Source organism: Rhinopithecus bieti, unplaced genomic scaffold (assembly GCF_001698545.2).
Source record: "Rhinopithecus bieti isolate Rb0 unplaced genomic scaffold, ASM169854v2 scaffold_17971, whole genome shotgun sequence".
Classification (NCBI taxonomy): Eukaryota; Metazoa; Chordata; class Mammalia; order Primates; family Cercopithecidae; genus Rhinopithecus; species Rhinopithecus bieti.
In genome coordinates, this window is record NW_016809834.1 from 2,449,649 (window position 1) to 2,466,035 (window position 16,387).

At 39.6% G+C, this 16,387-nt stretch overlaps 1 protein-coding gene across 2 annotated transcripts in view; it reads right to left on the reverse strand.

Moving 5' to 3' along the window:
- ST8SIA1 (ST8 alpha-N-acetyl-neuraminide alpha-2,8-sialyltransferase 1) overlaps window positions 1-16,387 on the reverse strand; it is a 145,787-nt gene that overhangs the window by 61,825 nt on the left and 67,575 nt on the right. The gene's annotated exons all lie outside the window — the stretch shown is intronic.

The window sequence follows — 16,387 nt, forward strand, 5'->3', positions numbered from 1 at the left end:
CCATGCACATAGTAGAAGGTGTTTGCTAGGGAAAATTAAAAAAAAAAAAAAAAAATACAAACTAAACACAGGATTATTTTTAAACCCATTAAGCTGGAAACAAATGAGCTCCTTTCTCCTCTGTGATTGCAAACTCATTCATACAATTGGCCATTCATTCAACAAATGTTTCTGAATATTTCCTTTGCTAACTGTTGGGGAGAGATACATGCGGACAGAAGTCACAGGCCTGAAGTTCATAGTTTGGGATGTGAGGAGAGAAAGGGATGATAAGAGTGTGAAAATATATACCTAGGTAACAAATTCTATTATAATGCTGAAGTTGCTGCCAAAGAGATACAGACCGAATGTTATGGGGCAATCCACAAGGAAGAAGAAGGTGTTTCTGCTGAGCCAACTCAGGGAGAGCTTTCTCACCTGGGCTGAGCCTTAAAGAATACGTAGGATGATGGTTTCCAGCTGCATCCATGTCCCTACAAAGGAAACGAACTCATCCTTTTTCATGGCTGCATAATATTCCATGGTGTATATGTGCCACATTTTCTTAAACCAGTCTGTCACTGATGGACATTTGGGTTGATTCCAAGTCTTTGCTGTTGTGAATAGTGCTGCAATAAACATACGTGTGCCTGTGTCTTTATAGCAGCATGATTTACCTGGACACAGGAAGGGGAACATCACATACTGGGGCCTATTGTGGGGAGGGGGTAGTGGGGAGGAATAGCATTAGGAGATATACCTAACGTAAATGATGAGTTAATGGGTGCAGCACACCAACATGGCACATATATACATATGTAACAAACCTGCACGTTGTGCACATGTACCCTAGAACTTAACGTATAATAATAATAATAATAACAAAGAATACGTAGGATTCCTCCAGGCACGGAACGCAGCACAAACAATGGCACAGAAGTATTTGTTGAGAGTAACGCTGTGTTTATGAGCTAATGAACACTCTGGGTGGGTCTGTCTAGAACTTAGGATCCACTAAGGGGCAAGTGGCTTGTGCAGAACCAGATAGCATGCGACTTTCCTTCTGCCAACACTGAACTGGACTGCAAAGAAAATGTTCAGAGTATCTGAGTGTTCCCTGAAGTGTTATTTATAGAATGAATATGAAAACCCAGCAATAGCCCCTGAAAGTGAAATGCGTCATTCGGCCACTTCTAGCTGGGTCAGCAAGAACTGCCAGGTACAGAATTTCCTGCTTGCTGAAACGACACAGAGCAGCTGGAGTTCTTTAGGGAAAGACCTTACATATACACAGCTGGCATCAAAAATAACCACCCTAGATGAATCTCAGGCAAATAATATGGGTTATTCCAAAAGAATAAATTCCATAAATATATGAATATACACTGTAAGGGCCTCATATAGGCAGGAAGCAGTTAAACCAAAAATAAAATTCCAGGTGTTTCTGTATTCATTGGTAGCTGAGGTGGCAACTTAATGCAGCACAAGAAGAGGATTTTGATCCTCTGATTTCTAGTTGTCAAAGGAACAGCCAGAGCTATGGAAATATTGTTGATAAAAATACAGTACTTAAAGTGTAATGTCTAAGCATTTGCCAGCAGAGTTAAGAATTTCCTGCGTTACTACACCAGAGACCAGCCCAACAAACATCAGAGCAGATCCAGAGAGGAGGGACGGGCAAGAAATAGAGGAGGGCCTGGAATCAACACTAGAAAAACATCAGTTAGAGCTATAATTTGTTAGATGAAGATTTAAATACTTATATTCAAAGTAGCTGTTTGTTTATTCCACAGGTATTTACAAAGTGCCTACTATGCATCAGGGACTGCCCTGGGTGACAGGGACATAAGTAAAAATTCCTCTTCCCACAGAGGTTATATCCTACTATGAAAAACAGATGATAAGTAAAGATAAATGAGTAAAATGAACAGTGGGTCAGATGGTGACATAAGCTTTGGAAAGGAAGAAAGCATTGCCATGAAAGGATTAGGAGATGCTTTCGGAGAGCAACTGCAATTATTATTATTATTATTTTCTTTTGAGACAGAGTCTCGCTCTGTCACCCAGGCTGGAGTACAGTGGCATAATCTCGGCTCATTGCAACCCACACCTCCGGGGTTCAAGTGATTCTCCTGCCTCAGCCTCTTGAGTAGCTAGGATTACAGACACACGTCACCATGCCCAGCTAATTTTTGTATTTTTTATTTTTTTTTTTAGTAGAAATGGGGTTTCACCAGGTTGGCTAGGCTGATCTCAAATTCCTGACCTCAGGTGATTGGCTCACCTCTTCCTCCCAAAGTGCTGGGATTACAGGAGTGAGCCCCCACACCTGGCCCCAGGAACTACAATTTTAATAGGGTGATCAGTGAGCAAATTCTTGTAGGAGATGAGGTAGTGAGCCTCACAGATCTCTGTGGGAACCCCTGGGGCAGAAACCCTAAGGAGAAAACATTCCTGGGATGGGAAAGGGGGAGCAAAGAACCTGTTGTGTCTGGAGATGAAGAAGTGAGGGAGGGAGAAGTAGGAAGGATATTGGAGAGTAGACTAGTAGAGAGGTTGGAGAATACATTCTGAAGGGCCTTGTAGGGTATTGTAAAGACAGGTTTTTATTCTAAGATGAGAATCAAGTAAACATTGGGTGTGCAAAGGAGTGACATTATGACATATTTTGGAGCAATCACTATACTGCTATGCAAACAGGCTGTAGAATGTCATGGGCAGAAAGAGAGAGACCAGATAGGAGTCTTTTGTAAGAGATTTTGGTAACTGTTGCACCAGAATATGTCCAGAATCTGGCTGCTTCTCACACTACCCTATCACCATCACTAGGAATAGTGAGAAGTAGCCAGGTTCTGGACATATTCTGGAGACAGAGCTAACTGGATTTGCTGATACAATGGAAACAGGGCAAGAGAAAAAGAGAGAAATCAAGGATGATGCCAAGAGTTCTGGCTTGAACAACTGTAAAGATAGACTTTCAATTTACTGACATATGGAAGATTACAGGAGGAGCAAGTTTCTGGGGAACGATTTGGAGTTCAATCTTAAATATGTCAAGTGCATGATGTCCTTTACATACCCAGGTGGCAATGTCAAGTAGGGAAGTGAATATATGACTATGCAGTCAAGGAGTTGGTCTTTCCTGGAGATAGAAAATGGAGAGTGATCAGCATGGGTATTTAAAGTCAGGAGACTGGATGGTGAATGAGTGCATATGGAAGAGAGAAGAGGTCTAAGAATTGTCCAAGTTAAAAAAAAATAGTGTCTCAAGAAGAAAGGAAAAAAAAAATACATCAAATGCTACTGATAGATTAAGTAAGACAAGAGCTGAAAATTGCCACTGGACTTAGCAACAGGAAGGTCACTGGTGACCTTGAAAAAGGTAGATTTAGTTCAGCGATAAGAACAAAAACCTGATCTGAGTAAGCTATACATGTATATTTGCATATTTATTTTCATATAGCTTATTTGAAAAATCTGGGTTCACTCATCCTCAACTAATATTTAGTTTGCTTTATAAAAGCCAACTAAAAATCCCTTCAATTGTTGTTAAAGAGTGGTTCTTGCTTAAACCTATTAGACCGGGAATTCCAGGTTTTCTGTCAGGAATCTGGCCCCAAGACAAACGGATCTTGAAAGCAGCAACATAGTCCTAGACATAAACATTACCTCCTAACTTCCATACTGTGGAACTATGGAATTGGAAGATAGGCTGTCAAACCCCTCTATATTCTGCTTCCTGTCCTGGAAGGGATCTAACCTCACACAGATTTTCATGAAATTGTATGAGTTTGTGGTTGTCAAGCATCTAACCAAGCCACTGGCATGGAAGTCCACTCATCTTCCTTCCGTTTTTCATTTCTTTCGTCCTTCTAGCAGTCTCCCTGGCTTGCTCAAGCCATGAAGTGCCTAGATTTCATGGTTTGTGTAGAACATGGTAAAATAGGAATGTATCACACTACCTTAAAAATTAGTAATAATTTTATTAACAGAAAACTTAGCTATTATATCCATGCATTAGTAAAATACCATCCCCCTAAAGCCCTCAAACAAAAGTCCAGGGGTTTAAAACAAAGCCATTTTGACTTTTTATTGACAAGCAATTTCATTTCATTTCAATAAATATTTCTTGAGTGCCTGAGTGCACTCTCTGGGCACTTAGAATACATCAATGGACAATAACAGCACACCAAAGCCCATTTACAGACAAAAAGCTTAACTGAGAAAATACTATGGATTTTTTTAAAGTAATTGAGATAATACTCTCATTAACACTCACAGAATACCTCCTCAATTTCTCAGCTTGGCAATGGTCCATGTTTTCCAGAATGATGTATGAACAAGACGTTTTCCTTTTTGAGTCTACTTATATAGAAAGAAGTTTGGTCATCCATTGCCACATGAATATTATTATTTTAACAGAGAATATTTTTATTAAGGCATTACATGCTGTCTTTTCAAATGTGTCTCCTTGTACCTATGCAAGAAAATAATCTACTGGGTTTGAGAATATAATATACTATAACACTCTTGCTAACTTTAAAAATTCTATTCTAAATGCAAGGATAAATTAGACAGATTAACTATAGCAATGAGCTGAAGAGTTTTTTTCTTTTTTCTTTTCTTTCTTTTTTCTTCCTTTTTTTTTTTTTTTTTTTTTTTTTTTGAGACAGGATCTAGTTCTGTGTCACCCATGCTGGAATACAATGGTGCCATCACTGCTCACTGCAGCCTTGATCTCCCAGGCCCAAGTAATCCTCCTGCCTCAGCCTCCCAAGTAGCTGGAACTAAAGGTGCGTGCCACCACACACGGCTATTTTTTGTATTTTTTTTGTAGAGACAAGATTTCGCCATGCTGCCCAGGCTGGTCGCGAACTCAGATTGAAGCAGTCTGCCCGTCTCAGCCTCTCAAAGTATTGAGATAAGGCATGAGCCACTGCGCCCAGCCTCAAAGATTTCCTTTTCTTTCTCAGCCACTAACCATCCTATGGATCTTTGCCCAAAGTATTTTTTATCTGTAACTGTTCCATCTGTTAATGGCCATCTTATTAGTGACCATATTATATTAATAATCTGGACTGAGATTCAGATTTGTCAGGCCCCTCAACCCCTCAGTGCCTCACTGGAAACAAGGCATGATAAAAAACCATCTGTTTCATCTTCCAGGACTATTATGAGACTTAAAATAAGGTGAAGCATTGACCATTATCAGGAACCTTTGAAGTCCCATATAAATATATTATATTAATTCATTATTATGTACTAACAAAATTGCATTCCTTAGGGGAAGTTAGTATTTTGCTAGAGCACTATAATATTTAGTCTATATTTGTGTGAGATATTTTCAATTTCAAATTTATTTTAAATTTTATATAGTTGTTGTGTTTCTTGTTTGTTTGCTTGTTGCTTGTTTTGAGACAGGGTTTCACTCTGTCCCCAAGGGTGGAGTGCAGTGGTCCAATCATGGCTCACAGTATCTCCAAACTCCTGGGCTCAAAGGATCCTCCTGCCTCAGCCACCAGAATAGCTGGGACTATAGGCGCATACCACCATGCCTGGCTAATTTTTATTTTTTGTTTTTTGGTGTTTTTTTGGTAGACACGAGGTTTCACCACGTTACCGAAGGTAATTTATATAGATTTTGAACAAATCAATCTTTTTGGTCATTGGTCCTTTGAGGATGTATTTGTTTGTTTGTTTGTTTATTTGTTTCGAGACAGAGTCTCTTCTGTCACCCAGGCTGGAGTGCAGTGGTGTAATCTTGGCTCACGGCAAGCTCGGCCTCCTGGGTTCAAGCAATTCTCCTGCCTCAGCCTCCTTAGTAGCTGGGATTGCAGGTGTACACCACCACACTGGGGTCTTTATTTTTGTATTTTTAGTAAAGACGGGGTTTCACCATGTTGGCCAGACCTTAGGTGATCTGCCTGCCTCAGCCTCCCAAAGTGCTGAGATTACAGGCGTGAGCTACCGTGCCCAGCCAAGGGTGTATTTATTAATACAACTTCTATCAAGTCATGAGTTTTAATGACATATATGTTTGCAGAAATCATTGCAGGTATCGTATCTTTTTTTCAACACATCATGTCTGGGCTAAGTACAGATGAGATGATCAACAAATTGTTCAATAATTAGTTATTTAATCACAAAATTTTCCTGGAGCATCTAATCCATTCTCAGCAGTTTCTGGACCTAAAATGGCATTTCCTTATGTTGTAAAGAATATATAAATAAATCTCCAAATTTGAAGAACAAGTGTGAGCCCCATCACTCTAAATATGAACCCATCAGTAAGACCATTCAGTGCGTTGCTTCTGAGATATCCCTTATCCTCATTTTCCACAGTCTGCATCACTCGTGCCTCTTCTCAAATAGCCCTAATACCTAACTTCTCTGTTCATTCATCAACTTTTCATTGAGCACCTAGTATGGGCCAGGAGCTGTTATGGATGCTGAAAATGTGATGCTGAACAAAACAGACACATACCCGGCTCATGCAGCTTACACGTTAAATAGAAAAACAGAATTTAACAAACATGACAGCAAAGTGCAGAGTGCTATAAGGTTAGGAAAAATTTCTCTGAGGAATTAACATTTAAGCTGAGATCCACAGCTTTAGGCATATGAAAGTAGTTGAGATTTCTGGTCTATTAGATAATGTTAGGAAGGTGAAAAAAAAGACAGACAAAAATTAGGATCTTTGGTGTTTTGTAGTATGCATGAGAGTGAAAAAGCTTGTTAAGTGCCAGCTGCAAACATATTCCTGGCTGGCAATATGACTTCTGGAAAATGCTATTCAAATCTGAAGAATTTAAACCCCGATTTTTGTGCCTTGTGTAAATAGTACTGGGGCATCTCAGAATGGTTTTTATAATTAAGTAAACAAAGCATCATTTACCAGAGTCATTTCCAGAGCCCGAATCCCACCTCTTCCTCCTCTCCTTGTGCAATCCACACAAAGCAACAAAGAGCTGGCGAGCTGGAACTCCACCCCCAACCCCAAACAGCAGAGCCAGCACTGACCTCGACCACTGGAGACTTTACACCTACTCATCTTCCAACCCACAGACATAACTAGATGCCTTGAAAGATAATTGTGTGACCTCTAGAAGCACATGAGTTAATCACCATAAATCATTAATTGTTGCAGAGTCTGAGCTGGTCTGGGAGGCAGGGCAAAAAATTAGCAAGTGCATGGAGAAAAAGAAAATGTAAACCACTTAGTGGACAGAGATGCAACAGTAATTTTCACAGGAATGCACAACATTTTACTAAGAGCACTTCTGATTACAAATTAAGTAACAATAGCCTTTGTGAGAGGCTGCCTTTGAGGCATGTCTGTAATTTTAAAAATCAGCATCATGCATTGGTGTGAAATCAAAATCTAAGAATTAAAAAGAAGTTCTGTAAAACCACTAAAGGGCAGAACAAGAGATTGTGGGCAGGCTGCAATGCCCTTACATCCACGTTACAAAAAATAACTAACCTTAAATATAGATTTATTGAATCCTTTTGGAGTCTTTTGAACCTAAAACTTCAGAATCCCTGAAGCAACCAGCTCACCAGGATTCTACCAATAGTGGCGTTCTGTCAGAACTGACCTAAGGCCTGAGCAGATATGAGGAGGCTCTGAGGCTCTGGGTTTTATGAAAATTGAGTGCTAGATTGAATCAGTTTAAGCAGACTAGTGGCCAATTAAATGCCTTTAATTTCAACAATTATCTAAGCAACGAACAAATACTTGAAATGTTCTCTAGCTTTTGAAGATGACAACAGGAGTCTCCATGTTGTAAGTTTAATATAGGATATATCAGATTATTATGATCACTCTTACCATACTCTACTGCTTCAATGTAAGTTTCTGAGATGCCCTGAGTAATTTTTCACCTATTTCCTTGTGATCATTCTTCCCCTGGCTCCCTTCTGCCACTCCCTAGTTCCTCTTTTATCTGCAGCTTACATTTGTTGCTTTGTTGCTTTTATATGTTGGGAGGATGCTAAAATTATTTACGAAAACATATTGTTTCAGAAATTTAAAATAATGATGTTACCATAACTAAGTTTTATTGATTTTGTTACACATTTATGTTTATGTGATACCTTTTTAGCTAAAAGAGGGATGCTTACTCTCACATTTGGCAATATAAAGAAAAATCGGTTTTTTGGTTGGTGGTGGTAAGAGGGTTTTGTTGTTCTTGTTTGTGTGTTTATTTGCCATAGTAATCCCCGCCAAACTCTTTTCTCTTTGACAGGAAGGGAGAGCACGTATTCCTTGTCATGTAATTGTGTTTTAAAGCTAGAAAAATTATAAAGCCACTCAGTATTTAGAATTGTGGCACCGAGTGTTAGCTGCAGGTCTCAAACCATATTGGAAAAGCACAGAGTTTGCTTTGCAAGCCTTCAGAGCAGTCTGAAAGGCTGTCACTACATGCCACCTGCTATCAATCATGATGTCAAAACATATGTTTGCCCTTCTTAATGAAAATCTCAAGTTTTCGACCATAAGAACATCAACTCACACATCTAATTGCACTCTGACCCATTTCTTTCTATATACCCTCACCCACGTATCCTCCTGGACTCCCACACATAATTATGCTTCACCCATACACATAATTTAATTTCTTGCCCATATGTTAATTATATCCTCAACTTAGGCATCTAAATACACACCCCTGCCTCACATTTAATTATAGCCCCTCTCTTATGAATGTAATTACATCATTCGGCCTCCCACCTAATTATCCCTCCTTAACATATTTAATTGCACTGCCCTGCTCCAGGACCTAATTGCATTCTAACCAGTGCACCAATCAAGTCCCCAACTCTCCAACAATACTCCTCATATGAATATCTCTTTATTCCTGTACACCAGTCACTTTATTACCTCAACTAAGGACTGGCAACTTCCCACAAGCGAATTCCTAGCGAGCATGGTGCCCAGCTAAACAAACAAAATAATAACAAGATGCAGCCGAATCAAAAGCAGCTTTGGTTCTTTCCAGTAAGTAAATGAAGACGTATTGGCTTTTTCACTCATTTAGCCCCTTGGAAGTCCAAATTAAAATTTCAGCTGTTTTCTTACTTTGCATACGTAAGCATTTTATGATGAAAATATCTGGTAATTAGTTCACTTATTTCAGAGAAAAAAATACGTCTCATTATAGATATTTAATTATTAAACCCTTTAAAAAAATACACAAAATTTTCCCTGAAGATATATATTTGTACATGCTAGGTATAGAATATTTGCAGTTGCCTACCACTCAAGGACTTTTAACAGTTCTTCTATGAAAACAAATTTCCAGAAAGCTGCTGCTAAGATTTGTATTCCCCATTCTATTAATAAAATTGTGATTTTATTTATTTATTTATTTTGAGACGGTGTCTCGCTCTGTCGCCCAGGCTGGAGGGCAGTGGCCAGATCTCAGCTCACTGCAAGCTCCGCCTCCCAGGTTCTCGCCATTCTCCTGCCTCAGCCTCCTGAGTAGCTGGGACTACAGGCGCCCGCCACCTCGCCCAGCTAGTTTTTTGTATTTTTTAGTAGAGACGGGGTTTCACCATGTTAGCCAGGATGGTCTCGATCTCCTGACCTCGGGATCCGCCCGTCTCGGCCTCCCAAAGTGCTGGGATTACAGGCTTGAGCCACCGTGCCCAGCCAAAATTGTGATTTTAAAAGGATAACTTCAGTATTATGCTCTCTACACAGGATGCTTCTTTGGAAATTGAATGATGTGAATATTTATGTAGTGGATGCTATTTGCCTATTAAAATTTCTTACTCAATCCATTATAAAAAAAGAACACGAAAACATTCCAAAAAGTGTTTTGTATGTTTCACATATGATCTGTTATTCTGGATACAACTCATAGGGCATCAGTTCATGTGCCCATGCAGTAGATTTATTAAACATTTCGTAGTCAAGTCTCAATGAATTGAAATTTCTTACTGATGTTGTTTCTGGAACCATAAGGTGACAAAGACTGTGCCTACACTTTAGGGCAGAGGTTGATCACATTTTGAAAGTTCTCAAAACTGTTTTCTTTTCATGATGGAAAGGGAAGGAAATAACGAAGGGCGTGCCCAACATTTCAAAGGTAGTGCCAATCATCTTAGTAGTGGAGCAGAAAATGGAAGAAGCAGCAGCAGGAAGAACTAAGCCTCATGCCATTGCTAGACGTCATATTTGCAATCCCCTCATTGGAAATACCACAGAAAGATTCATTTTCTCCAAATACAGAAAGCACATCTTCATGTTGATGAACATCATCTTGTAGCCTGCCTGCCTGCATCCAGTCTCCGGCTTTAATGTTCCTCTATGATCATTGTCAAGTTATTTAACCTTAGTGCCTTCGTTGTCTCACTTGTAACAATTGTGCTGACTTCTTACAGTTGTTGTGAGGATTAAATGACTTATGTCTGGCACAAGGTAAATGATCAATAATTGTTATTTTTATCTTAAAGAGATCAACATTTTCTCAGCAACACAGGCTAGAAATCTCAGAGCCATTTTTGCTCACCTCTCTCTTAATATCTACCTAACACCTCCCTCCGCAGAGGCTCTTCTGTTCTTCTCCTCTTTCCACCCTCATTATAACTATTGTTTAAAATGGCTTAATGCTATAAATCGGCCTCTAATTCTTGTCTATCACCAGTCCTTCATTCTCATATCCTAATTCTTCTAAAACAAAAGCCAGTGCAAATCACTTTTCCAATAAAAAAAAAAAAAATGTACCATGTTTTCCCGTGCTCACAGACAAAAACATTTGGGATCTTCATTGAAGCACACACCCAGGACCTCTCAACACCCTAAACTTCCTGTTCATTCTTTTCTACCACCTCGTTATCTATGCATACACCCAGTATTCCCTCCACACCATTTTACACACCTGTGTTTCCTCAGACACAGCCTGAATTTCCTGTCTCCCTACCTCTGTTAAAGCTGCTTCAAAAGCTCACCCTCACCCCTTCTCCTCACTTTCTCTACTCTATTACTTGCCTTCCAAATTATTTTTCAACCTTAAGACCTATGAAGGGACTGCAGGTATAAGGTCCAATAAAATTCCCTACAAGTGCAAGGAATGCTAAACAAACTCAAGCAGACAAGAGGCACATTGGAATTCATTTATGTGCCGTGAGTCATGAGATTATGTATTAAAGCTGTGCACAGTGGCCGGCAAATACACATGGAATTGAAACAAATCATTTATTCAATACTTCAGAGACTTCCAAACTTATTACTGTTGCTACGGTTATTTTCTTTGCTTCAAAATGGAAGCCTTTATTGTTTCTCAGACAAGGTTATACCAGAAAACCCCTATTAAAAAAAAAAAAAAAAGGCCGGGCGCGGTGGCTCAAGCCTGTAATCCCAGCACTTTGGGAGGCTGAGATGGGCGGATCACGAGGTCAGGAGATCGAGACCATCCTGGCTAACATGGTGAAACCCCATCTCTACTAAAAAATACAAAAAACTAGCCGGGCGAGGTGGCGGGTGCCTGTAGTCTCAGCTACTGGGGAGGCTGAGGCAGGAGAATGGCGTGAACCCGGGAGGCGGAGCTTGCAGTGAGCTGAGATCTGGCCACTGCACTCCAGCCTGGGCGACAGAGCGAGACTCCATCTCAAAAAAAAAAAAAAAAGAACAAAATATAGGCTAGGCATGGTGGCTCACATCTGTAATTCCAGAACTTCAGAAGGCTGAGGCATGAGGATTGCTTGAGGCCAGGAGTTTGAGACCAGCCTGGGCAACATAGTGAGACTCTGTCTCTACTAAAAAATATATATTTTTTAATTAGACCAGCATCGTGGCATGGACATGTAGTCCCAGCTACTTGGGAGGCTGAGGTGGGAGGATCTCTTGAACTTGGGAGTTGAAGGCTGCAGTGAGCTATGATTGTGCCACTGCATTCCAGCCTGGGTGACAGTCAGACCCTGTCTCTTGAAAAAATGTGTGCACACATACGCACACCCACACACACAAAAGTACATATAAATGTGTGTGTATATATATATCCACGCACACTCACACACACACACACACACACATGTACACAAAAAAGAAGATGAGGTAAAGTGGGCACCCTTCCCTAATTTCTTGGTCTCTCTATTTCTGGAAGTGACACTTAGACACCCCGAGGAATTTGATGGTGTAGCAAACTATGAGTATAATCCAACTCCATTTTTTTCAGAAATGAAGAACTACAAATACCAAACAAGTTTCAGTTAAGAACTTTTGGCAAGTATTTATTGAGTGCCAGCTAACCATATACCAGTCACTGTATGAGATGCTGGGTCAGCAACTGTGAGCCTCAGTTCAGTATTTGCTACACTAAAAGGTGGTATAAATTAGGGCATCCATGTTGTTTTCAACTATAAATAGTGTGCAGTTACTCAGTAATGCAGCCGACTGCTAAACTGTTAATCCAATTTAACTGATTAGACACCTGAACTAGCAGGACCTGGATCAATTGCCTGCTAATTAACTATTATTTGCATTTTTTAAAAAAGCATGTCCATGATTGATTGTCTCATATATAACTATTTTATTCCATTAAAAGATAAATATACCAAGCAGAGAACATTCTTTTTGGGAATAACTGGCTGCTGCTGATGTTTTATTTCTCCAATTTAATAAAATGTATCTGCCATCCTTTCTTACTGGTAAAAAGGAAAAGAAGTGATTTCCAGAGCATCCCTCTCTTCCCAGTATTCCTCGCTTAATTATCTCACAGGACTGTGCATACAAGCATCCAATCAGCTGAGTTGGGCAGCCTCTAAGTTGCCTTCCCACATTCCTACCTTTCCTTATTTCTCCTGACTTGCTTGGCTTATCTTCCACCCTTTTTTCACAGTGTAACTCACATATTTCAGAGTCACATGGAATTCATATTATAGATGCATGTTCTTGGTCCACTTAGCCCTCTAGAAATAGGATCTCTGGGTAGAGCTTAGGAATCTGAAGTTCCCCTACACGATACAATTCACATGCACAGTGATGTTTGTGACCCACCGGATCTGCCAACTCTCAGATATGACCTGAGGTCTTCCTTCCCTAGAACCTTCCCTGACCTATGTCATCTTCTAGGATTGGCATGCACATCCTGCCCACTCCCACAGAAACACCTACTGCACTTACCGTCAGTCTCACTAAGCAGACATTCTAAGCCCTTGGCACTGGGTAACACTTGACTAGCTTCCGTTGTGTACACCCATCTTCCACAACAGAGAATAAGCCCCTCAAGGATATAAACCACATCTTTGTAACTCTTAGTGTCTCCAGAGGCTACCACATAAGTATACAGATGTTCAGATGTTTTCATTGATTAATTGATTTAATCTAGCCCCAGACTTTCTGGAGAAATGCCAAGAACGTAAGCAAATTGAGTAAATTTGTTCCCCTTTTCAGACCACTGACAGAAAGTTTACGGAAATTGCTAAATGATACACAGATGAGATTTTTAGATTATTTTAAAGTCTAGCACACCAGAGGTGCAAAATGAAATGCCTACACAATTCAAGCAGGTGACATAAATGAGTGGAAGGAAAGCAATAGGAAGTGGTAGAGACTGTGGCAAACAAAGGGCACAGGGCCAAATGTATTAGTCTGTTTTCACACTACCAATAAAGACATACCTGAGAGTGGGTAATTTATAAAGAAAGAGGTTTAATTGACTAACAGTTCAGCATGGCGGGGGAGGCCTTAGAAAACAATCATGGCAGAAGGGGAAGCAAACACATCCTTTCTCATGTGGTAGCAGCAAAGAGAAGTGCAGAGCGAAGCCAAGGGGAGGGGGGAAGACCGTTATAAACTCATCAAATCTCGTGAGAACTCACTCACTATGATGAGAACAGCATGAGGGTAACCGTCCCCATGATTAAATTACATCCCACCTGCTCCCTCCCTTACGTGTGGGGATTATGGGAACTACAGTTCAAGATGGGAGTTGGGTGGGGACACAGCCAACCCAAAACCATATCACCAAAGCAACAGGATAAGGAGCTGCTCATGCCCTACTCATGGGCTTGGGAGCCAGGACTGCCAGATATTCTGATTTTTTTCCAAGTGATACTAAAATCCAGGTGTTAATGTAAAAGCTCCTAGTTTTAAAAGTTGGCATATAGTTCTAATGATTTTTTTTAAAGTAAAGCCAAAATTTGAAGGCCAGATTTGTCTTAACTGGTAGCCAATTTGCATATCCTACTCTAGACCCAGGCAGGGCCCTAGCAGACTTAATAAATATATTTATTCCAAGAGTAGGCAGTTAGAGAAGAGTGCGTATCTTAAATTATTCCAAAAGACACAGTAGGAAAATACATGCTTTAGGGAATTTTAGCCAAAGATTGGGAAAGACTCCTTTCTCTGTGCCAGATTTAAATGAAATACAGGGTTTTTTTTTTTTTTTTTTTTTTTTTTTTTTTATTTTTTAATAAGGCAGTTACTGAAAAATTCAAGATTCTAACTGACAAAGAGAATTCCAAACAAAGTTTCTAAAAAGTCTCCCTTGTCTTCTTTTCAAAATAACATTAAGTAATTTTTTATATTACTTGCAGTGATTTCTCAGCCTCTGTTGCTTGGACTTCCCATCCTTTTTTTTTTTTTAGACGGAGTCTCGCTCTGTCGCCCAGGCTGGAGTGCAGTGGTGGGATCTTGGCTCACTGCAAGCTCCACCTCCAGGGTTCACGCCATTCTCCTGCCTCAGCCTCCTGAGTAGCTGGGGCTACAGGCGCCCGCCACCACGCCCGGCTAATTTTTTGTATTTTTATAGAGACGGGGTTTCACCATGTTAGCCAGGATGGTCTCGATCTCCTGACCTCGTGATCCGCCCGCCTCGGTCTCCCAAAGTGCTGGAATTACAGGTGTGAGCCACGGCCCCCAGCCTGGACTTCCCATCCTCAATGGCTTATTTTCTAACCAAAATGGGATCAGATGATCCCATATGAATACTATTGTAATGTGTATGCTAATTTAACAAGACATTATGGATAACTTTCCATCATGATTTTAATATCAACAGGGTATTTAACTGTAGAGGTGGTTCATACTTTAACCAATTCCTTAATGTTGAATATTTTAGGTCTTTCCCAATTTTTCACTGTAGTAAACAATACTGTTATAAACATCTTTGAATTGTGGCAGAGCTAAGAAGCTAGCTGAGAAAGGGGAGTATCAGCCCACTGTATTCTCTTCTTTTATATTGACAATAAAGTTTGCTTAATTGTATGTAAAACACCTCACATAGAAGGAGTCTTGAAGAGACAGAACCCCCTTTTAACATGTTCACCATCACTAACCCATTCCACATAGAGGTCCTCCTGCTGTTACTTATCTGATATGTATAGCCTGGAGCAGTTATACAGTTAATTCTTTAAGATAAATGCTTAAATATGGAATTGCTAGGTATAAACAATTTGGACTGCATTACAGAAATTAGCAACTGAGTAAGTGTCCATCTGTTTCCATAAGAAAAACAAAATGGGAATCTCCTTATACACTATTATAGGTATTTCAGACATATCAGGAGAGAGACTTCATTAGGTTGTAATCATTTTGTAGCATATTACTTAACTTGAAAGGAAATGCGATGCAGTTTAAAGAGCTAAATTTGCAGATGTTAGCTTAGCTTCAACAGGCCTCAGTTTGAATCTTGACTTGAAATCACAGCATGGAACCAGTGTCTAGCTGGGAAATCCCAGGCAGGACACTTTTGGCTCAGCCTCAATTTCTGCATGTAAAATGGAGACAATAATATCAGCATCATATGTTGGGACTATCAGATAATGCATGCAAAACATTTAGCAAAGAGACTAGCACATAGTTAGTCTTCAACAAACTATAGTTGTAGAGTGTATCCACAAAATTGAATCAAATTGTGAAACTATAACTAACCTACTCTTTGGTAGGTTTTCTCTAATACATTTGAGTTTCATTAATGTTTCCTATGCACTTTCCTTAAGGTGTCACATTTTGGGGAATTGAGTTAATTTGTTTAAGTTAACTTACTTATTATTTCCAATTTAAAATTAAAATACTGAATTAAAACAAAAATATGTTCAATATAATTTTTTCCTCTAAATAGATACAATCTATTTCAAATAAGCAACTTTTACGTGGACCTAGAGTGTGGAATGATAGATAATGGAGACTCAGAAAGGTAAAGGGGTGAGAGGGGGCTGGATAATGAGAAATTATCTAATGAGGACCCTGTATGTGATTCTGGTGATGGATACACTAAAAGCCCTGACTTCACCGCTACGCAATATATCCATGAAACAAAATCATACTTGTACCCCTAAATGTACACAAATTTTAAAATAGGAACAAAAAGAAAATTGAAATTTTAAAAGAAGAATTTTTGTAGGAGTCGTAAACAGTTGACATTCATTGCTTTATTTGTACAGGTGGTCACAGATTCAT